Raw genomic sequence first — 25,000 nt, 5'->3', positions numbered from 1 at the left:
TTGCATAACCGCTCAAAACCTAAAAAATGATTAACAAATTTAGGTTTTTTACACGTCAACCCGAAGTCTAACCCCAGAGAGAGAAGTTCTTTCTCAATGGGAGACAGAACTCTCTTTGAAAAATTGAAAACCACCTTATCAGGGTCCACCAAATTAAATGAAGGTATACCCAAGTTACGCAATTTCTTTTCGTGAATAAGTCTACATTTTTCAACCCTTTTATCATTATAGTTTTCATATTTACATTTTAAGGATGCAAAATCAACCCAGGAAACCAAGATCTTGAATTTCTCCAAGTACACGTGCAATTCACTTTTCAACTTATTTACCCGCTTCTGCTTTTCAGAAATTTCAAAGTTTATAAATTTCATCTTGTAGTTTAATGGATTTTAAATTAGTTTTAATATATGTGACAGTTAATAAGTTTTATTTGTATTGATCACTTTAAGTGCGCTTAAGTGTTTTGTTTTTTAAGCATTTTCCTTTCTTTGATAGGCAATTATATTCAGTATGAGTTCTTTGTTTACCAGCTATTTGATTGTGATTTCTGTTTTTTCTTTTAGATCTGATGATGAATACGAGAAGTATTCGAAACGTTATGCATTTTAAAGTAAAGATTCTGAAACAAGATGTTCAGTATATCCCTGGTTTTCCTATTTATCTTAATATATATATATATATATATATATATATATATATATATATATATATATATATATATATATATATATATATATGTCATACCTAGTAGCCAGAACTCACTTCTCAGCCTACTATGCAAGGCCCGATTTGCCTAATAAGCCAAGTTTTCATTAATTAATTGTTTTTCGACGGCCTAACCTACCTAACCTTACCTAACCTAACTTTTTCGGCTACCAAACCTAACCTAACCTATAAAGATAGGTTAGGTTAGGTTAGGTAGGGTTGGTTAGGTTCGGTCATATATCTACGTTAATTTTAACTCAAATAAAAAAAATTGACCTCATACATAATGAAATGAGTAGCTTTATCATTTCGTAAGAAAAAAATTAGAGAAAGTATATTAATTCAGGAAAACTTGGTTTATTAGGCAAATCGGGCCTTGCATAGTAGGCTGAGAAGTGCGTTCTGGCTACTAGGTACGACATATATATATATATATATATATATATATATATATATATATATATATATATATATGTATATATATATATATATATATATATATATATATATATATATATATATCCTGTTAGGATGTGGAGGCCGAGGGAGGGATAGTGAGGGAAGAGTTGAGTGTGGCTTTGTGTTGAGGTGGAGGTGGAGAGGCGGGGTTGAGGTGCAGCTGTGTGTGTGTGTGGGGGGGGGGGGACAAGAGCCCCCGGGAGCAGAGGACACGGGCCAAGTTATAATATTGTGGTGACTGTGGGAGGGAGGGAGGGGAGCCCCAGAGGCTGGGGACACGTGCCATGAATGGGGGCGTGCCCAAGGTAGGCCATGGGTATGGGGAGGGAGGGAGGGAGGGTATTAATTAGGGCAAGCGTATGAGGGAAGGTGAAGGTGTAGAGCAAGAGAATGGAGGAAGAAGGTGAGGTAATAATTACCTGAGTGGCTAGCTACCAGTGTAGTTATCTAGGCGTGGGTAGATCTTGAGGTTATCTTGAGATGATTTCGGGGCTTTAGTGTCCCCGCGGCCCGGTCCTCGACCAGGCCTCCACCCCCAGGAAGCAGCCCGTGACAGCTGACTAACACCCAGGTACCTATTTTGCTGCTAGGTAACAGGGGCATAGGGTGAAAGAAACTCTGCCCATTGTTTCTCGCCGGCGCCTGGGATCGAACCCAGGACCACAGGATCACAAGTCCAGCGTGCTGTCCGCTCGGCCGACCGGCTGGAATGTTTACACCGCTGGTGGTGTCCCGTCTTCCCAGCCCTCTCTCACACCAATGTGTCCATCTAACAATGGTGTCGACAAGCGGTCCACTCCACCTGTACACCACTCGCCGTCGCCAACAACCCGTTCTCGCACTTTCGTACAGTCAATATTGACTTATTTAATAAGTGCATATGTGACATACTAATTTATTGTGAATATTTTAGTTTACTTTGAAAAGCTTCATAGAAAACACCGACCTTACCTAACCTTCTTAGTATGTTAAGATAAGCATCTTATTGCTTCGTAATTACAATTATTACTTAACCTATGCCTATAATAGGTTAAGTAATAATTGTAATTACGAAGCAATAAGATGCTTATCTTAACATACTAAGAAAGTTACATAAGGTCGGCGTTTTCTATGAAGCTTTTCAAGGTAAACTAAAATATTCACAATAAATTAGTATGTCACATATGCACTTATTAAATAAGTCAATATTGACTGTACGAAAGTGCAAGAACGGGTTGCGACAAAGACAATGTTCCTAAGTTTGTACAATCTTTGTTTTCGTAGTTAGTGCCTTTGTCCTCTCAACCTTGTTGTTGCCCATTTGAAAAATCTCATTAATTTTGTCTATTCCCATTATCGTCGTATACGCACTCAGCACCTCTTCTCATGCTTTCAAAATATTGCCACGTTCGGCGTCTCCAACTTTCCTAGTAATTTCTTTTTAGTTCTAGGAGTTATTCAGTTTCCTCTAAGGCTCTTTTATTCTTTGTATGATTTTTAAGGCGAGGAATCACTGACTCAGTGGGTCGGGAAGCAGGAGCCAGATTCACGAAGTAGTTACGCAAGCACTTTCGAGCCTGTACATCTGTTCTCAACCTTTGGCGGCTTTGTTTGCATTTATTAAACAGTTAATGAGTTCCGAAAGCACCAGGAGGCTGTTTATAACAATAACAACAGTTGATTGACAAGTTTTCATGCTTGTAAACTGTTTAATGTTATCAATGGTGTTAAAGATTGAGGGAAGATGTACACGTTCGTAAGTACTTGCGTAACAGCTTCGTGAATCTGGCCCCTGGCTTTGTCACCAGACTCATGACTTTTCCTCCTCATAATTCATCTTAAGCCTTACTCTACTAGTCTCTACTAGTATACTTATTCTACTAGTCTACTACTTAAGCCTTACTCTACTAGTTCAAGTATGTTTATTGAGATAAGCAATAAATACATCTCAAAGGGATAGAGTAGCTTAGGCTATTTCTACCCCCCTGTACTCTACTAGTATCTACTAGTAGACTTACTCTACTAGTATCTACTAGTAGACTTACTCTACTAGTCTCCCCTGGAACACGTCCCACCAACAGGTTAACAACCAGCTCTACCAATTAGTGCTGGTTGAACAGGGGGGGTGAGCAGTTGAGGTTGGGTGCCCAGTTGATCCCGGCTCTTATCTCAATCGTCACTATATCATTGCACGCAAATTTGTCCATTCATTCTTATTGATTGATCCTCAATTTGTTTATTAAATCCATGAAAGTTTATTATCCATTTCTCTTTATCCATGAAAATGTATTATAAATTCTCTTTATCCATGAAAATGTATTATAAATTCTCTTTATCCATGAAAATGTATTATAAATTTCTCTTTATCCATGAAAATATATTATAAATCTCTCTTTATCCATGAAAATGTATTATAAATTTCTCTTTATCCATGAAAATGTATTATAAATTTCTCTTTATCCATGAAAATGTATTATAAATTTCTCTTTATCCATGGAAATGTATTATAAATTCTCTTTATCCATAGATGTATATTATCCTTTTCATTCACCTGAGGTCTAGGAGACTCGAACCGCTAAACACACGCGTGTGCACGAGGCCCAAGATCTAAAAATTGTATTATTCTTATTATCCGTTTTTCTTTATCCATCCCCGCTATCCGAATATCTTTTGTACATCCTTGGGTTAAGGGGCCAGATTCACGAAGCAGTTACGCAAGCACTTAGTAACGTGTACATCTTTCCTCAATCTTTGGCGGCTTTGGTTACATTTATTAAACAGTTTACAAGCATGAAAACTTGCCAATCAACTGTTGTTACTGTTATAAACAGCCTCCTGGTGCTTCGGAGTTCATTAACTGTTTAATAATTGTAAACATAGCCGCCAAAGATTGAGAAAAGATGTACACGTTCGTAAGTGCTCGCGTAACTGCTTCGTGAATCTGGCCCCAAGGTCTTTCGGTCGCTCGTGTATTTATCTGCGTCAGGAAGCATCCAGAGAGCGACCAGATTAGACCAGCAACAACATGGTCGGAGGCTGGGCGACCCAGATCTTAATTACGTTAAACTCATTCACACAAAACACCAAATTAATCCGTTTTAAGAAACTCGCTCTGGTTCAAAATAAATTCCATAAAACAAGGTTATTATGGTTTAAAATGTATTTTGCTTAATGTATTCTACACTGTGTTCATTGTATAATCAGCTAAATTTGCTGAGTGATCAGATTAATTCGTTGTGCGTTGAGCTTAATTCTTTATGGGGACAGTTGTATTCAGTGTGTTGTGAGCTAAACTCAGTGTGTTGTGAGCTAAACTCAGTGTGTTGTGAGCTAAACTCAGTGTGTTGTGAGCTAAACTCAGTGTGTTGTGAGCTAAACTCAGTGTGTTGTGAGCTAAACTCAGTGTGTTGTGAGCTAAACTCAGTGTGTTGTGAGCTAAACTCAGTGTGTTGCGAGCTAAACTCAGTGTGTTGTGAGCTAAACTCAGTGTGTTGTGAGCTAAACTCAGTGTGTTGTGAGCTAAACTCAGTGTGTGGTGAGCTAAACTCAGTGTGTTGTGAGCTAAACTCAGTGTGTTGTGAGCTAAACTCAGTGTGTTGCGAGCTAAACTCAGTGTGTTGCGAGCTAAACTCAGTGTGTTGTGAGCTAAACTCAGTGTGTTGCGAGCTAAACTCAGTGTGTTGTGAGCTAAACTCAGTGTGTTGCGAGCTAAACTCAGTGTGTTGTGAGCTAAACTCAGTGTGTTGCGAGCTAAACTCAGTGTGTTGTGAGCTAAACTCAGTGAGTTGTGAGCTAAACTCAGTGTGTTGTGAGCTAAACTCAGTGTGTTGCGAGCTAAACTCAGTGTGTTGCGAGCTAAACTCAGTGTGTTGTGAGCTAAACTCAGTGTGTGGTGAGCTAAACTCAGTGTGTGGTGAGCTAAACTCAGTGAGTTGTGAGCTAAACTCAGTGTGTTGTGAGCTAAACTCAGTGTGTTGCGAGCTAAACTCAGTGTGTTGCGAGCTAAACTCAGTGTGTTGTGAGCTAAACTCAGTGTGTTGTGAGTTAAACTCAGTGTGTTGCGAGCTAAACTCAGTGTGTTGCGAGCTAAACTCAGTGTGTTGTGAGCTAAACTCAGTGTGTGGTGAGCTAAACTCAGTGTGTTGTGAGCTAAACTCAGTGTGTTGCGAGCTAAACTCAGTGTGTGGTGAGCTAAACTCAGTGTGTTGTGAGCTAAACTCAGTGTGTTGTGAGCTAAACTCAGTGAGTTGTGAGCTAAACTCAGTGTGTTGTGAGCTAAACTCAGTGTGTTGCGAGCTAAACTCAGTGTGTTGCGAGCTAAACTCAGTGTGTTGTGAGCTAAACTCAGTGTGTTGTGAGCTAAACTCAGTGTGTTGCGAGCTAAACTCAGTGTGTTGCGAGCTAAACTCAGTGTGTTGCGAGCTAAACTCAGTGTGTTGTGAGCTAAACTCAGTGTGTGGTGAGCTAAACTCAGTGTGTTGTGAGCTAAACTCAGTGTGTTGTGAGCTAAACTCAGTGTGTTGCGAGCTAAACTCAGTGTGTGGTGAGCTAAACTCAGTGTGTTGTGAGCTAAACTCAGTGTGTTGTGAGCTAAACTCAGTGAGTTGTGAGCTAAACTCAGTGTGTTGTGAGCTAAACTCAGTGAGTTGTGAGCTAAACTCAGTGAGTTGTGAGCTTAACTCAGTGTGTGGTGAGCTTAACTCACCGTCGGTAGAAAGTAGATGTGTATGGTTCTAACAATGGTTTCAGTGAAGGAACATCACAGTGGTACCTTATGTACTGGTGCTGGCGTGGACCGACCTGAGTGCTGAGGTCAGGAGGCGACCAGGTCTGACCCTTCAAGACACCACGCCCTGGACGCATCAACCTTTTGCGCACACAGTTACGAAACCTGTACATCTTTCAACAATCGCAGCGGCTTTGTTTACACTTATTCAACCGTTTACGACTTGGAATCCTCTCAATCTAAGGTTATTCTGAAGCTCCTCGTGTTACTGGGGGCTCGTAAACTGCTTCATATATGTCAAGGAGACCGCCATGAGCACCGCAGGCGACTGGCTCACAGCCGCATGCGGGTATTACCATGTCACTAATTAAAAATCTCTGACACATGGATGGTGCACCGGGTCAGAATTGGCTCTCACGACTCCTGCTCAGAGGCTGGTGGTGGTGCGTCCTCTGACAGACAGGCAGACAGAGGCAGAGATACAGACAGACAGACAGAGGCAGAGAGACAGACAGAGGCAGAGAGACAGCTAGATAGAGGCATTGAGACAGACAGACAGACACCTCGTGATGAACAGAGTGTAACAACCATTTATGAACTTCCTTCCCCTTAACACCACACCACCACACTAACACCACACCACCACACTAACACCACACCACCACACTAACACCACACCACCACACCAACACCACACCACCACACTAACACCACACCACCACACCAACACCACACCACCACACCAACACCACACCACCACACTAACACCACACCACCACACCACCACCACACCACCACACTAACACCACACCACCACACCAACACCACACCACCACACCAACACCACACCACCACACCAACACCACACCACCACACTAACACCACACCACCACACCAACACCACACCACCACACCAACACCACACCACCACACTAACACAACACCACCACACCAACACCACACCACCACACTAACACCACACCACCACCACACCACCACACTAACACCACACCACCACACTAACACCACACTAACACCACACCACCACACCAACACCACACCACCACACCAACACCACACCACCACACTAACACCACACCACCACCACACCACCACACTAACACCACACCACCACACTAACACCACACCACCACACTAACACCACACCACCACACTAACACCACACCACCACCACACCACACCACCACACTAACACCACACCACCACACTAACACCACACCACCACCACACCACACCACCACACTAACACCACACCACCACACTAACACCACACCACCACACTAACAAAACACCACCACACCACCACACCAACACCACACCACCACACTAACACCACACCACCACCACACCACCACACTAACACCACACCACCACACTAACACCACACCACCACACTAACACCACACCACCACCACACCACCACACTAACACCACACCACCACACTAACACCACACCACCATCACTAACACCACACCACCACACTAACACCACACCACCACCACACCACCACACTAACACCACACCACCACACTAACACCACACCACCACACTAACACCACACCACCACACTAACACCACACCACCACACCACCATCACTAACACCACACCACCACACTAACACCACACCACCACCACACTAACACCACACCACCACACTAACACCACACCACCACACTAACACCACACCACCATCACTAACACCACACCACCACACTAACACCACACCACCACACTAACACCACACCCCTATAATTACCTCCCACAAGTGTACTCCCTGAATAATTCACATATTCACTTAGGCCTCTTTAATATTTTAGCGAGACACGTCAAGGCGCTGTCATCCTGGTGACAGTCCTCACACGTCAAGGCGCTGTCATCCTGATGACAGTCCTCACACGTCAAGGCGCTGTCATCCTGATGACAGTCCTCACACGTCAAGGCGCTGTCATCCTGGTGACAGTCCTCACACGTCAAGGCGCTGTCATCCTGGTGACAGTCCTCACACGTCAAGGCGCTGTCATCCTGATGACAGTCCTCACACGTCAAGGCGCTGTCATCTTGGTGACAGTCCTCACACGTCAAGGCGCTGTCATCCTGATGACAGTCCTCACACGTCAAGGCGCTGTCATCCTGATGACAGTCCTCACACGTCAAGGCGCTGTCATCCTGATGACAGTCCTCACACGTCAAGGCGCTGTCATCCTGGTGACAGTCCTCACACGTCAAGGCGCTGTCATCCTGATGACAGTCCTCACTAACAGAACCATCTAGCTCAATTATAAATATACATCAAGAGAATGGGATAAAATAATGCGAAGATTTCTCTCAAATCACAAATTAATGATGTAAACACACGCTGGTTCAGAGGAAATTTACAATCATGGGGTAAGGAGCCTCTACCACTCTTTGCGACGACCCCCCCCCCCCCCAACAAAACGGTTGCAGGCCTAACTAACCTGCGTGACGCGAGAAGCTGTATATATACAGCTGCTGTATATACAGCTGTATATACAGCTTCTCTACATACAGCTGTATATACAGCTTCTCTATATACAGCTGCTGTATATACAGCTTCTCTATATACAGCTGCTGTATATACAGCTTCTCTATATACAGCTGTATATACAGCTTCTCTATATACAGCTGTATATACAGCTTCTCTATATACAGCTGTATATACAGCTTCTCTATATACAGCTGCTGTATATACAGCTTCTCTATATACAGCTGTATATACAGCTTCTCTATATACAGCTGCTGTATATACAGCTTCTCTATATACAGCTGTATATACAGCTTCTCTATATACAGCTGCTGTATATACAGCTTCTCTATATACAGCTGTATATACAGCTTCTCTATATACAGCTGCTGTATATACAGCTGCTGTATATACAGCTTCTCTATATACAGCTGTATATACAGCTTCTCTATATACAGCTGCTGTATATACAGCTTCTCTATATACAGCTGTATATACAGCTTCTCTATATACAGCTGCTGTATATACAGCTTCTCTATATACAGCTGTATATATAGCTTCTCTATATACAGCTGCTGTATATACAGCTTCTCTATATACAGCTGTATATACAGCTTCTCTATATACAGCTGCTGTATATACAGCTTCTCTATATACAGCTGTATATACAGCTTCTCTATATACAGCTGCTGTATATACAGCTTCTCTATATACAGCTTCTCTATATACAGCTGCTGTATATACAGCTGCTGTATATACAGCTTCTCTATATACAGCTGTATATACAGCTTCTCTATATACAGCTGCTGTATATACAGCTTCTCTATATACAGCTGCTGTATATACAGCTTCTCTATATACAGCTGCTGTATATACAGCTTCTCTATATACAGCTGCTGTATATACAGCTTCTCTATATACAGCTGTATATACAGCTTCTCTATATACAGCTGCTGTATATACAGCTTCTCTATATACAGCTGTATATACAGCTTCTCTATATACAGCTGCTGTATATACAGCTTCTCTATATACAGCTGTATATACAGCTTCTCTATATACAGCTGTATATACAGCTTCTCTATATACAGCTGCTGTATATACATCTTCTCTATATACAGCTGCTGTATATACAGCTTCTCTATATACAGCTGTATATACAGCTTCTCTATATACAGCTGCTGTATATACAGCTTCTCTATATACAGCTGTATATACAGCTTCTCTATATACAGCTGCTGTATATACAGCTTCTCTATATACAGCTGTATATACAGCTTCTCTATATACAGCTGCTGTATATACAGCTTCTCCCCCGTATCAACCTACCCTGGCTTTGTGCCCTGGAGAGGCTACTCCAGACCTGACAGCCAGAGCGTTACTCAATAGTGACCCGAGACTGATGGATGATGGCTGCTAGAGGCACACTTATACAAGGGGTCAGCCCGCCTCCCCCCACTAAACTAATGGTTACCAATTAAGTGTGACAGGTCTGGTAAACATGAATGGGCCCCCACCTACCCCTTCAGGGGGACATGATCGTTCACTGCCTCGCCACACTCTCCGTCCTTGGTTATCTTGAGGTTATCTTGAGATGATTTCGGGGCTTTAGTGTCCCCGCGGCCCGGTCCTCGACCAGGCCTCCACCCCTAGGAAGCAGCCCGTGACAGCTGACTAACTCCCAGGTACCTATTTACTGCTAGGTAACAGGGGCATTCAGGGTGAAAGAAACTTTGCCCATTTGTTTCTGCCTCGTGCGGGAATCGAACCCGCGCCACAGAATTACGAGTCCTGCGCGCTATCCACCAGGCTACGAGGCCCCTAAACCTGTACACGGTCCTAAACGGTCCTAGACCAATGGACAAATTATTATTGAGAATAGTTCATGTTTATTCTCCATAAACTTAATTATCAGAAACTCATTTAACTAAGCAATTGGCGCGTTGCATAGTTGAGGTTGTGTTACATCCCCCCGCAAACATGTAACACTTCCTCATTAACAGTAACACGTTCCTAGTTAAACACAAGACAATGTTAGAGAAGATTTAGCGCTATGCCACCAGATTAGTCCCAGAACTGAGAGGTATGAGCTACGTGGAAAGGCTACGGGAGTTGAACCTCACGTCCCTGGAAAACAAAAGAGTACGGGGAGACATGATAACCACCTACAAAATTCTAAGGGGAATTGACAGGCGAACACAAACTATTTAGCATAGGTGGAACACGAACAGGGAGGGGGGGGGGGTGGAAACTTACTACCCAGATAAGCCACAGAGACATTATAAATAATTTTTTTAGTGTCAGAGTAGTTAACAGGCGGAATGCATTAGGCAGTGATGTGGTGGAGGCTGACTCCATACACAGTTTCAAGTGTAGATATGATAGAGCCCAGTAGGCTCAGGAACCTGTACACCTGTTGATTGATAAACATTTATTACAATTTTGCCTAATCTGAGGAATTCAATGAAGTTTTATTAGAGTGAGGAAAATGTAGGCTGGAGCACACACACACGGGCCACCCGTGAGCCGCCCACCAGCCGTACACGGGCCACCTGTGAGCCGTCCACCAGCCGTACACGGGCCACCTGTGAGCCGCCCACCAGCCGTACACGGGCCACCAGTGAGCCGTCCACCAGCCGTACACGGGCCACCTGTGAGCCGTCCACCAGCCGTACACGGGCCACCCGTGAGCCGCCCACCAGCCGTACACGGGCCACCTGTGAGCCGCCCACCAGCCGTACATGGGCCACCTGTGACCCACCCACCATCCGCCCACCAGCCGCGGGGTGTATCACCACCCAAGAGACACGAGGAGTCATTACATGACAGTGTTGTGTAGCCTCGCTGCTTCCTCCCTCACACTAGTCTTATTGATTGTTCCTTCAATAACAAAGACCTTCAAGATGGAGGAGCAGGAAGGCAGGTAGGTAGGGAAGGCAGGCAGGTAGGGAAGGCAGGTAGGGGGAGAAGGGAGGAAGGGAAGGGTGGCAGGGAGGGAAGGGGGGGATGGAGGAAAGAGATGTAGAAGGGAGGAAGGATCGAGGGAAATGAGATGGTTTGAGAGGAAGGAGAGGGAAGGCGGCTGGCAAGAGGCAAGATGAGCAGGATTAAGGGAGGGAGGGAGGAGAGAGAGAGAGAGAGAGAGAGAGAGAGAGAGAGAGAGAGAGAGAGAGAGAGAGAGAGAGAGAGAGAGAGAGAGAGAGAGGAGATACATGGAAGGATATGAGAGGCATGAATATAAGGAAAGGCGGGAGAGAAAAGGGGTATATAAAATGAGAGAAAAAGAAGGGATATAACATATATCATTTTGAGCGTCATATAACGATTGGCGCTTCTCAGATTAACCTTGTTTTTAATTGCCTGTATATACACTATCCTAATTGTGCGAGCTTCAGCTCCTGGCCTCCGCCTCAGCAGCCTTTGGCGCTATGTACAGGTGATGACATCACCTTTATACCAGCATTATTTATTACACTTGTCACGTTACAATAATACTTGTACAAGTGTCTTGTAGAGAGGCACAAGGCCAGGTGTGTACACTTTCCTAGTTGTGTTTATAGGGTCAAGCTTTAGCTCTCAGGCCCCGTCTTTACATCTCTTATTCAGTTGAATGAAGGCCATTGTGGCTTTGTGCCAGGGGGGGTGTGTGCCAGGGGGGGGGTGTGTGTCAGGGGGGAGGTGTGTCAGGGGGGAGGTGTGTCAGGGGGGGGTGTGTGTCAGGGGGGAGGTGTGTCAGGGGGGAGGTGTGTCAGGGGGGGTGTGTGTCAGGGGGGAGGTGTGTCAGGGGGGAGGTGTGTCAGGGGGGAGGTGTGTCGGGGGGGAGGTGTGTCAGGGGGGGAGGTGTGTCAGGGGGGAGGTGTGTCAGGGGAAGGTGTCAGGGGGGGAGGTGTGTCAGGGGGGAGGTGTGTCAGGGGAGAGGTGTGTCAGGGGGGAGGTGTGTCAGGGGAAGGTGTCAGGGGGGGAGGTGTGTCAGGGGGGGAGGTGTGTCAGGGGAAGGTGTCAGGGGGGGAGGTGTGTCAGGGGGGGAGGTGTGTCAGGGGAAGGTGTCAGGGGGGGAGGTGTGTCAGGGGGGAGGTGTGTCAGGGGGGGGAGGTGTGTCAGGGGGGAGGTGTGTCAGGGGGGGAGGTGTGTCAGGGGGGAGGTGTGTCAGGGGGGAGGTGTGTCAGGGGGGAGGTGTGTCAGGGGGGGTGTGTGTCAGGGGGGAGGTGTGTCAGGGGGGAGGTGTGTCAGGGGGGGGTGTGTGTCAGGGGGGAGGTGTGTCAGGGGGGAGGTGTGTCAGGGGGGAGGTGTGTCAGGGGGGGTGTGTGTCAGGGGGGAGGTGTGTCATGGGGGAGGTGTGTCAGGGGGGAGGTGTGTCGGGGGGGAGGTGTGTCAGGGGGGGAGGTGTGTCAGGGGGGAGGTGTGTCAGGGGAAGGTGTCAGGGGGGGAGGTGTGTCAGGGGGGAGGTGTGTCAGGGGGGGAGGTGTGTCAGGGGGGAGGTGTGTCAGGGGGGAGGTGTGTCAGGGGGGAGGTGTGTCAGGGGGGGAGGTGTGTCGGGGGGGAGGTCTGTCAGGGGGGGAGGTGTGTCAGGGGGGAGGTGTGTCAGGGGGGGGAGGTGTGTCAGGGGGGAGGTGTGTCAGGGGGGGAGGTGTGTCAGGGGGGAGGTGTATCAGGGGGGAGGTGTGTCAGGGGGGAGGTGTGTCAGGGGGGAGGTGTGTCAGGGGGGGAGGTGTGTCAGGGGGGAGGTGTGTCAGGGGGGAGGTGTGTCAGGGGGGGAGGTGTGTCAGGGGGGAGGTGTGTCAGGGGGGGAGGTGTGTCAGGGGGGGAGGTGTGTCAGGGGGGAGGTGTGTCAGGGGGGAGGTGTGTCAGGGGGGGAGGTGTGTCAGGGGGGAGGTGTGTCAGGGGAAGGTGTCAGGGGGGGAGGTGTGTCAGGGGGGAGGTGTGTCAGGGGGGGAGGTGTGTCAGGGGGGAGGTGTGTCAGGGGGGAGGTGTGTCAGGGGGGAGGTGTGTCAGGGGGGAGGTGTGTCAGGGGGGAGGTGTGTCAGGGGGGGAGGTGTGTCGGGGAGGGAGGTTAGTGGCATGGAGAAGGTTAGTGGCAGGGTAAATACTTTCCAATTAATCCTCTTACTAAGATGTTATTAAGAGGATTACTAAGAGACTATTCCCACCAGGTTATTAACATAATTAAGAACTTCCTCGTATGGGTCTTCAGCTTCACCTATTCTTATGTTCACGTTCTTCTGCTTACTGGAGACTCTGTTTGTCCTCCTTACATGGAACTTTCCTTTCCCTGCCTGAGTACCTTCAGATCAATGGTGGTGAAGGGATGTTTTGTGACTAAAAATACTCTGAAGTCTTTAAATAACCCATCACAATTAATGACTCTAGTAGCTTGTAATATTAAATGGAATGTAATATATGCCAGTGATAACAACTTTTACATTAAATTTGTGCGTATCCCATCCCATGTTGGCGTTGAAAAGCATGACTTTGTAGATCGACTGGGCAATGAGGTTTGCAGGAAAGGAAAAGATTTAGACGAACTACGAAATGCCCAAAGACCTGAGAGCCTCAGTATTACATGCTATGACAACTTTTGTAATGATAGGCATTAGTATGGTCAGCACAGTAACCGGAACAGACAAATGTGATGCTGTCATAGCACGATTTCGCCTTGGTTATAGGCACATCTGGCAGGTTAGTGAGGCTGAGCCACTACCAGAATATTCAGATTGTAAACTTTTTTTTTAATGAATCGACTTGAGAATAGTCCAGGACGGACCAAAACGTCGTCGTCCCTTCACCTTCCAGTATGTGGTCTGGTCAAACTACGAGAACCAAGTTACAATTTCGACGTGATCACCACAGTGGACGCCGGAAACTCAAAGAGTTCAAGGAACCGGACAAAATACACGTACACTGTGTGTACAACACGTCGATACACTGGAGCACATGTACACTGTGTGTACAACACGTCGATACACTGGAGCACATGTACACTGTGTGTACAACACGTGGAAGACACTGGAGTACACGTACACTGGAAGACACCTTGAAGACGTCTAGGCAGCTCCTTCCGACATTAACTTGAAGAGCTAGACCTCACTCGTCCACACTGGTAGATATGGTATGCACGAAAACACAAGTGGTGCATATACCACGTACGCGAGACAAACGCAAAGAGAATGCAGCCCAGAAGTGGCGCTGCATTCAAGGAATATGTACCGTGCCTAGGCACTGGAACATTTGGTAGCGAGGATTGTGCGAAGTACGAGAGGTGATCTCCGAGGAAAAACTCAAGACTCTTGATCTAACAACGCTAAACAGGAAGACGAATGAGTGAAGGATTACACACCACACCCCACATACCTGAAAATATCAAACAAATGACGTACGTTTCGGTCCGTACTGGACCATACAAATGACGTTTCGGTCCCTTCTAGACCATACAAATGACGTTTCGGTCCCTTCTAGACCATACAAATGACGTTTCGGTCCCTACTGGACCATACAAATGACGTTTCAGTCCGTACTGGATGGACCGAAACGTCGGAGCTTCCTTCATTTCGAGATGTGTGGGTCGAGGTACTGTCACTTACTGTCAACACAAGGAGAGATGATAGGGACAGCCAGACACCATTTTGGTGAAATGACTGGATGGAAAAGTAGGACATTTTTACAAAAATGTCTAATGCATTGCGTTTGTTAAGTGCCTAATGGTTAGATGGAATGCCTAATGCAATTAGGCATTCCATCTGTTAACTACTCTGACACTTAACAAATTCATGTTTACGATAAATATCAACAGAGCAAGGGGACACGGATGGAAGCTTGAGACTCAGATGTGTCATAGAGATGTTAGAAAGTTTTCTGTTAGCGTGAGGTTATTGAGTAAATGTTCTGACCTAAAGGAACAGGTTGTGGAGGCTAACTCCATTCATAAGTTTAAAAACTGGTATGATTGAGAAACAGGTCAAGAGTGAACAAATCTATCGGCCTATTGACATAGCTCGAGTGCATGGGGGGAATTGTGTATAATCCTGGTTTGTGTCTCGGAGAGGCTGCAGGATCCAAGTAAATTCAGTAGAATTTCTGGTTGCAATTCTTATACCATGTGGTAGCTCAGTCGATTAAGGCAGCGTCTGGGATGCTCTCGGACGCAGGTTCGAATCCTCGTCGCGGCCCTTGTGGATTTGTTCATTTGATACATCACGCTATTGTGATTTCTGTGTGTAAGATCAGGAGTCATTGCATTAGACAACCGGTGGGCTAGAAAAGCGGGGTCCAAGAGCTAAAGCTCGATCCCGCAGGCACAAATAGGTGAGTACACACCCACATTTTTTTATAGCCAGGGCCGCCTGAGGCCAAAGATGAAACCGCTAGTAAAACTCCGAGCCAATTTATGTCTATTGGTTTTGTCTTGTTCCATGACTATCAAAAGACCTGTTGGAGCCCTTAAACGCCCCGGCACCCCTGGCACCCTGCCTCTAGGGCCAGAGTGCTTGACCTCTCTACGAGTGCTGACCCCCTATGGCTCACCCGTCCTGTGAGTGGACACACCGTCATAGTGACAGTATTGGGCAGCGCCACTCATCCAGTGAGTGGACACACCGCCATAGTGACAGTATTGGGCAGCGCCACTCATCCAGTGAGTGGACACACCACCATAGTGACAGTATTGGGCAGCGTCACTCATCCTGTGAGTGGACACACCGCCATAGTGACAGTATTGGGCAGCGCCACTCAGCCAGTGAGTGGACACACCACTATAGTGACAGTATTGGGCAGCGTCACTCATCCTGTGAGTGGACACACCGCCATAGTGACAGTATTGGGCAGCGCCACTCATCCAGTGAGTGGACACACCGCCATAGTGACAGTATTGGGCAGCGCCACTCATCCTGTGAGTGGACACACCGCCATAGTGTTGGGCAGCGCCACCCATCCTGTGAGTGGACACCGCCATAGTGACAGTATTGGGCAGCGTCACTCATCCTGTGAGTGGACACACCGCCATAGTGACAGTATTGGGCAGCGCCACTCATCCTGTGAGTGGACACACCGCCATAGTGACAGTATTGGGCAGCGCCACTCATCCAGTGAGTGGACACACCGCCATAGTGACAGTATTGGGCAGCGCCACTCATCCAGTGAGTGGACACACCGTCATAGTGACAGTATTGGGCAGCACCACCCATCCTGTGAGTGGACACACCGTCATAGTGACAGTATTGGGCAGCGCCACCCATCCTGTGAGTGGACACACCGTCATAGTGACAGTATTGGGCAGCGCCACCCATCCTGTGAGTGGACACACCGCCATAGTGACAGTATTGGGCAGCGCCACTCATCCTGTGAGTGGACACACCGCCATAGTGACAGTATTGGGCAGCGTCACTCATCCTGTGAGTGGACATACCGCCATAGTGACAGTATTGGGCAGCGCCACTCATCCTGTGAGTGGACACACCGCCATAGTGACAGTATTGGGCAGCGCCACTCATCCTGTGAGTGGACACACCGCCATAGTGACAGTATTGGGCAGCGTCACTCATCCTGTGAGTGGACATACCGCCATAGTGACAGTATTGGGCAGCGCCACTCATCCTGTGAGTGGACACACCGCCATAGTGACAGTATTGGGCAGCGCCACTCATCCAGTGAGTGGACACACCGCCATAGTGACAGTATTGGGCAGCGCCACTCATCCTGTGAGTGGACACACCGCCATAGTGACAGTATTGGGCAGCACCACTCATCTTGTGAGTGGACACACCGCCATAGTGACAGTATTGGGCAGCGCCACTCATCCAGTGAGTGGACACACCGCCATAGTGACAGTATTGGGCAGCGCCACTCATCCAGTGAGTGGACACACCACCATAGTGACAGTATTGGGCAGCGTCACTCATCCTGTGAGTGGACACACCGCCATAGTGACAGTATTGGGCAGCGCCACTCATCCAGTGAGTGGACACACCACTATAGTGACAGTATTGGGCAGCGTCACTCGTCCTGTGAGTGGACACACCGCCATAGTGACAGTATTGGGCAGCGCCACTCATCCTGTGAGTGGACACACCGCCATAGTGACAGTATTGGGCAGCGTCACTCATCCTGTGAGTGGACATACCGCCATAGTGACAGTATTGGGCAGCGCCACTCAGCCAGTGAGTGGACACACCGCCATAGTGACAGTATTGGGCAGCGTCACTCATCCTGTGAGTGGACACACCGCCATAGCAGCATGTAACTCCCCAATAGGAAGAAAACCCGCTGGGTTGTTCATCCTGTCACTTGTACCCAGACACAGCTGGGACTTGCTTAACTGTCTCAAGTGAACAGCTCCTCAAACAAGAAGATTAACATCTATCAACCCATAAAAACACAACAGCTGAAAAAAATCCCTAGATACTAAACAACTTTTTGTTCTCAATTGTTCGAAGATGGCGCTCCATACTGGTATTACCTGGCTCCCATAACCCCCCCCCCCAAAAAGTATATCAATTCTTCCACGTTGGAAGCCTTGTTGTTCTAGACGACGTTCATCCCAGCGTCCGCACCGTGACATGTCGCATCTTTAGGTCAGACGTGGGCACAACACTGCCATATTAATGGTAATTATCAAATTAGTCAAAATTATCACATTTTTAATAGCGTAGATGGTGGAGGTGGTGGAGAGGCCAGGTGGTGGTGGTGGAGGAAGAGGGGCCAGGTGGTGGAGGAAGAGGGGCCAGGTGGTGGAGGAAGAGGGGGCCAGGTGGTGGTGGTGGAGGAAGAGGGGGCCAGGTGGTGGTGGTGGAGGAAGAGGGGGCCAGGTGGTGGCGGCCACCTGCCGGCTGAGAGCGTCCCCAGCTTACTAACTTGGTCCTAACTTTCTCTCACACCACACCCAAGTTTGCCAGAGTTTTCCCAGCTGGAAGAAATCCCTCGCCCCTTGTCAAGGTTCCCCCTAACCACCAGCCTTAATGCCAGTACCTTGACCACGTGCGAGCAGCCAGGCTGTGGCTATATGCAACGCTTATGCAACAACCCATCTTATGCAAGGAACATGCATATATATATATATATATATATATATATATATATATATATATATATATATATATATATATATATATATATATATATATGTATATATATATATATATATATATATATATATATATATATATATATATATATATATATATATATATATATATATATGAGGGCTCCATCAGTGTCTCGCCGTCTTGTGGGGCTCCTCCTCATTGAGCGTCCTGGGGCAGTCTACCATATAAAGTTATGGGGGTTAAGGAATCTCTGGGCGACGAAACCGTTGTATCTGTGAGTTATTGCTCTCCCACCTTGGTCCCGGTAGCGTGTATTCCAGTACTCGGCCCCCGGTAGCGTGTACTCCAGTACTCGGCCCCCGGTAGCGTGTACTACAGTACTGGGCCCCCGGTCACACTCCACTACTGCCGCTCACGAAATGTATTATCTTAGAAATGTTTACAATACTATAGTGTTAATAGTCATTCTCTCGAGCGAAAAAAATCCCAGAAATATTATTATTATTTTTTTAGATCAATTTTATCAATTGATTCAGATAGTTTAATAAGTACATGTTAGTATTACATAATTATCTATTAGCAGTCGTCGTACCTCCTATTATGGATGCCCGGGTTAAGGCTGTGTTTCAATAGCCAGGAGGATAATGAAGCCTCATCCTCATCCACCGAGGATGAGATCATCACTACGACTGGCATCCATCACTCTGGACACCATCCAGACCTGTCACAGTGACGCCAGTGACGCAGCCCCACCATCACTGCACCTCCCACCACCCGTATTGTGTCCACACCTACCCACACCCGCTACTATTTACAACCCGCACGATACAAACATTACTACACACACAGTAATCACACTACCGTGACGGCATCAATGACATAATCCGTATAGGAGCAGCGATGAGGGTTCGAACCTATGCGGTGGGGTGTGCAACCCGTCCTCTTAAAAATAACGTCACTTTTGGCTGGTATGCGCGCCATGGCCAAAAGTGGACGTAATTTGAAATGAAATCGACTTACAAAAGTGACGTACTGTTCCGTTTTCTGTTTGAGTCGTCCGGCTTACTCGGCAAGGGTAGGAGAGGAAACTATTAATTAACATTTTTCATAAAAATTTGAAACTTTGAGAATTTCCAGCCCACCTAACCTACCAGAGGACCATTAAGTTACTGTTGAAAAAAAAATCCCAAATTTATTTTCATTTTCAAATTAATCTACTTTCGGACAAACAGCCAAAAGCGACGTTATTTTTAAGAGGACAGGTTGCTCACACGCCTCTACCGTCTACACCACGACATGGTATACAAGGATTGTAACCTGCGAGTTCTACTGAACACACAAGGATTTCCTGAGAATTCTACAAGCCTCAGTAGAAACATTACCAAGCACCTCCGCTCCCCCCGAAGCGTCCGCCGCCCCCTTTGGAGCGGACGTAGCCCAAGTCTCTCCTCTGGTGAGGTCTCCCTACATCGATCCAGCAGTGTCTCGCCTCTACACACCCGCTCGTCTCATTGCCTTCAGCGCCGCTCCCCAAACGGTGCTCAGGCAGCAGTGCCTGTGGCTTCAACCTCCTCTACCCCTCCCTCCCCCCTCCCCCTTCAGGGATCAATCATTCCTGGCATTATCGCGTCTTCCAGCATCCTCGCCGCCGCCGCCATGACCACCACCACGACCACCACCACGACCACGACCACCACGACCACCACGACCACGACCACCACCACGACCACCACGACCACCACCACCACCACCACGACCACCACCACCACCACGACCACCACGACCACCACGACCACCACGACCACCACCACCACCACGACCACCACCACCACCACCACCACGACCACCACGACCACCACCACCACCACCACCACGACCACCACGACCACGACGACCACCACCACCACCACCACCACCACGACCACCACCACGACCACCACCACCACGACCACCACGACCACCACCACCACCACCACCACGACCACCACCACCACCACCACCACGACCACCACCACCACCACCACCACCACGACCACCACCACCACCACCACCACGACCACCACGACCACCACCACCACCACCACCACGACCACCACGACCACGACGACCACCACCACCACCACCACGACCACCACCACGACCACCACCACCACGACCACCACGACCACCACCACCACCACCACCACGACCACCACCACCACCACCACCACGACCACCACCACCACCACCACCACCTCGCCTGATGGCCTGCACATCACTAAGCACCACATCCTCGCACTGTGTTGTCTTGTGCTGACTCAGCACGTGTCCCTCACCACAACTATACTCAACACTCAGAGAGCAACTGATACTCTCATTCAAAAGTGACTCTTACTCAAGCTCTTAAGCGTTAAGAGCTCTCCAGAGTTGAAGATGTACCGCTGAGGAGGGAAACAGACTTGTGGCAAGAGGGAGTAGATAAGTGGAGAGGGCGTATAGAGGGAGTATAGAGGGAGTAGATAGTAGAGACATGTGGAGTAGTACAAGGGTCGTTACTACCACCCATCCTAGTTTATGTTAACCATTTGACAAGGGAAATTGGCTCCTTCATATAAATGTTTCTTTATATTGGAACCCAGGGAGAATGTGATACCCTGCAAAGGGATCTTGATATTCTATATGCGGTGTGGAATGTGGTTGCTAGAATTTAATCCAGGCAAGTGCAAAGTTATGAAGAGCACCAGCACAAATGAACAGGGAAGACGGATTCTTGCATCAGAAAAGAAGTGAGGCCTATAAGGAAAGCCTATCCCAGAATCCAATGTGTGAGCCACGCGCCGGGACCAGGGAGCCGAAGCTCAACCCCTGAAAGCACAATGAATGAATTATCAGGGAAAAGCGCCAAGCCATTATGACTATATAGCACTTGGAAGGGGTCAGGATAAGGATTTGGGATTGGACGGGGGGAAAGGAATGGCGCCCAACCACTTGGACGGTCGGGGGATTGAACGCTGACCTGCATGAAGCGAGACCGTCGCTCTACCGTCCAACCCCAAGTGGCTGGACAAGTAGTTGAGTACACTTGAGGAAACATGAACCATCCCCCGACACCTTCCATCTTTAATCTATTAAGAAGAGTCTACCGATCTTCCATTGAGCCATAGTCGTTTATAGTCTATGGATCATTTCTTGACCTCTTGACCTAGCGCGAGAATCACAGCCTGGTGGGTCAATTTGTGGCAGGTTTGTTCCATCTTTATCCAGAGTGCTGAGGCATTTCTAACTGGAAAATGGTCTTTATTTTCTAAGCAAAAAGTCAAAATATTTTACTGTTTACTTAAAACATCAGAAATTGTGAGAGAGCGTTCACCAAGTGTTGTGTTGACGGACTCACTACCGTAACCTGGAGTGTGTTGACGGACTCACTACCGTAACCTGGAGTGTGTTGACGGACTCACTACCGTAACCTGGAGTGTGTTGACGGACTCACTACCGTAACCTGGAGTGTGTTGACGGACTCACTACAGTAACCTGGAGTGTGTTGACGGACTCACTACAGTAACCTGGAGTGTATTGACGGACTCACTACAGTAACCTGGAGTGTGTTGACGGACTCACTACAGTAACCTGGAGTGTATTGACGGACTCACTACAGTAACCTGGAGTGTATTGACGGACTCACTACAGTAACCTGGAGTGTGTTGACGGACTCACTACAGTAACCTGGAGTGTGTTGACGGACTCACTACAGTAACCTGGTGGGTGTTGACGGACTCACTACAGTAACCTGGAGTGTGTTGACGGACTCACTACAGTAACCTGGAGTGTATTGACGGACTCACTACAGTAACCTGGAGTGTATTGACGGACTCACTACAGTAACCTGGAGTGTGTTGACGGACTCACTACAGTAACCTGGAGTGTGTTGACGGACTCACTACAGTAACCTGGTGGGTGTTGACGGACTCACTACAGTAACCTGGAGTGTGTTGACGGACTCACTACAGTAACCTGGTGGGTGTTGACGGACTCACTACAGTAACCTGGAGTGTGTTGACGGACTCACTACAGTAACCTGGAGTGTATTGACGGACTCACTACAGTAACCTGGAGTGTGTTGACGGACTCACTACAGTAACCTGGAGTGTGTTGACGGACTCACTACAGTAACCTGGAGTGTGTTGACGGACTCACTACAGTAACCTGGTGGGTGTTGACGGACTCACTACAGTAACCTGGAGTGTGTTGACGGACTCACTACAGTAACCTGGAGTGTGTTGACGGACTCACTACAGTAACCTGGAGTGTATTGACGGACTCACTACAGTAACCTGGAGTGTGTTGACGGACTCACTACAGTAACCTGGTGGGTGTTGACGGACTCACTGCAGTAACCTGGAGTGTGTTGACGGACTCACTACAGTAATCTGGTGGGTGTTGACAGACTCACTACAGTAACCTGGAGTGTGTTGACGGACTCACTGCAGTAACCTGGTGGGTGTTGACGGACTCACTACAGTAACCTGGAGTGTGTTGACGGACTCACTACAGTAACCTGGTGGGTGTTGACGGACTCACTACAGTAACCTGGAGTGTGTTGACGGACTCACTACAGTAACCTGGTGGGTGTTGACGGACTCAATACAGTAACCTGGAGTGTGTTGACGGACTCACTACAGTAACCTGGAGTGTGTTGACGGACTCACTACAGTAACCTGGAGTGTGTTGACGGACTCACTACAGTAACCTGGAGTGTGTTGACGGACTCACTACAGTAACCTGGTGGGTGTTGACGGACTCACTACAGTAACCTGGTGGGTGTTGACGGACTCACTACAGTAACCTGGAGTGTGTTGACGGACTCACTACAGTAACCTGGAGTGTGTTGACGGACTCACTACAGTAACCTGGAGTGTGTTGACGGACTCACTACAGTAACCTGGAGTGTGTTGACGGACTCACTACAGTAACCTGGAGCGTGTTGACGGACTCACTACAGTAACCTGGAGTGTGTTGACGGACTCACTACAGTAACCTGGTGGGTGTTGACGGACTCACTACAGTAACCTGGTGGGTGTTGACGGACTCACTACAGTAACCTGGAGTGTGTTGACGGACCCACTACAGTAACCTGGAGTGTGTTGACGGACTCACTACAGTAACCTGGTGGGTGTTGACGGACTCACTACAGTAACCTGGTGTGTGTTGACGGACTCACTACAGTAACCTGGAGTGTGTTGACGGACTCACTACAGTAACCTGGAGTGTGTTGACGGACTCACTACAGTAACCTGGTGGGTGTTGACGGACTCACTACAGTAACCTGGAGTGTGTTGACGGACTCACTACAGTAACCTGGAGTGTGTTGACGGACTCACTACAGTAACCTGGTGGGTGTTGACGGACTCACTGCAGTAACCTGGAGTGTGTTGACGGACTCACTACAGTAACCTGGAGTGTGTTGACGGACTCACTACAGTAACCTGGAGTGTGTTGACGGACTCACTACAGTAACCTGGAGTGTGTTGACGGACTCACTACAGTAACCTGGAGTGTGTTGACGGACTCACTGCAGTAACCTGGAGTGTGTTGACGGACTCACTACAGTAACCTGGAGTGTGTTGACGGACTCACTACAGTAACCTGGAGTGTGTTGACGGACTCACTACAGTAACCTGGAGCGTGTTGACGGACTCACTACAGTAACCTGGAGTGTGTTGACGGACTCACTACAGTAACCTGGTGGGTGTTGACGGACTCACTGCAGTAACCTGGAGTGTGTTGACGGACTCACTACAGTAACCTGGAGCGTGTTGACGGACTCACTACAGTAACCTGGAGTGTGTTGACGGACTCACTACAGTAACCTGGAGTGTGTTGACGGACTCACTACAGTAACCTGGTGGGTGTTGACGGACTCACTACAGTAACCTGGAGTGTGTTGACGGACTCACTACAGTAACCTGGTGGGTGTTGACGGACTCACTACAGTAACCTGGAGTGTGTTGACGGACTCACTACAGTAACCTGGAGTGTATTGACGGACTCACTACAGTAACCTGGAGTGTGTTGACGGACTCACTACAGTAACCTGGAGTGTGTTGACGGACTCACTACAGTAACCTGGAGTGTGTTGACGGACTCACTACAGTAACCTGGTGGGTGTTGACGGACTCACTACAGTAACCTGGAGTGTGTTGACGGACTCACTACAGTAACCTGGAGTGTGTTGACGGACTCACTACAGTAACCTGGAGTGTATTGACGGACTCACTACAGTAACCTGGAGTGTGTTGACGGACTCACTACAGTAACCTGGTGGGTGTTGACGGACTCACTGCAGTAACCTGGAGTGTGTTGACGGACTCACTACAGTAATCCTGGTGGGTGTTGACAGACTCACTACAGTAACCTGGAGTGTGTTGACGGACTCACTGCAGTAACCTGGTGGGTGTTGACGGACTCACTACAGTAACCTGGAGTGTGTTGACGGACTCACTACAGTAACCTGGTGGGTGTTGACGGACTCACTACAGTAACCTGGAGTGTGTTGACGGACTCACTACAGTAACCTGGTGGGTGTTGACGGACTCAATACAGTAACCTGGAGTGT

General features: G+C 47.9%; 1 protein-coding gene across 1 annotated transcript in view; it reads right to left on the bottom strand.

Moving 5' to 3' along the window:
• LOC123767476 (uncharacterized) overlaps window positions 1-25,000 on the bottom strand; it is a 376,092-nt gene that overhangs the window by 18,421 nt on the left and 332,671 nt on the right. The window lies entirely within an intron of this gene.

This window comes from Procambarus clarkii, chromosome 74 (genome assembly GCF_040958095.1).
Source record: "Procambarus clarkii isolate CNS0578487 chromosome 74, FALCON_Pclarkii_2.0, whole genome shotgun sequence".
Taxonomy (NCBI): domain Eukaryota; kingdom Metazoa; phylum Arthropoda; class Malacostraca; order Decapoda; family Cambaridae; genus Procambarus; species Procambarus clarkii.
The sequence above is the reverse complement of the archived record's forward strand: the minus strand, read 5'-3'. Positions and strand labels throughout refer to the sequence as shown.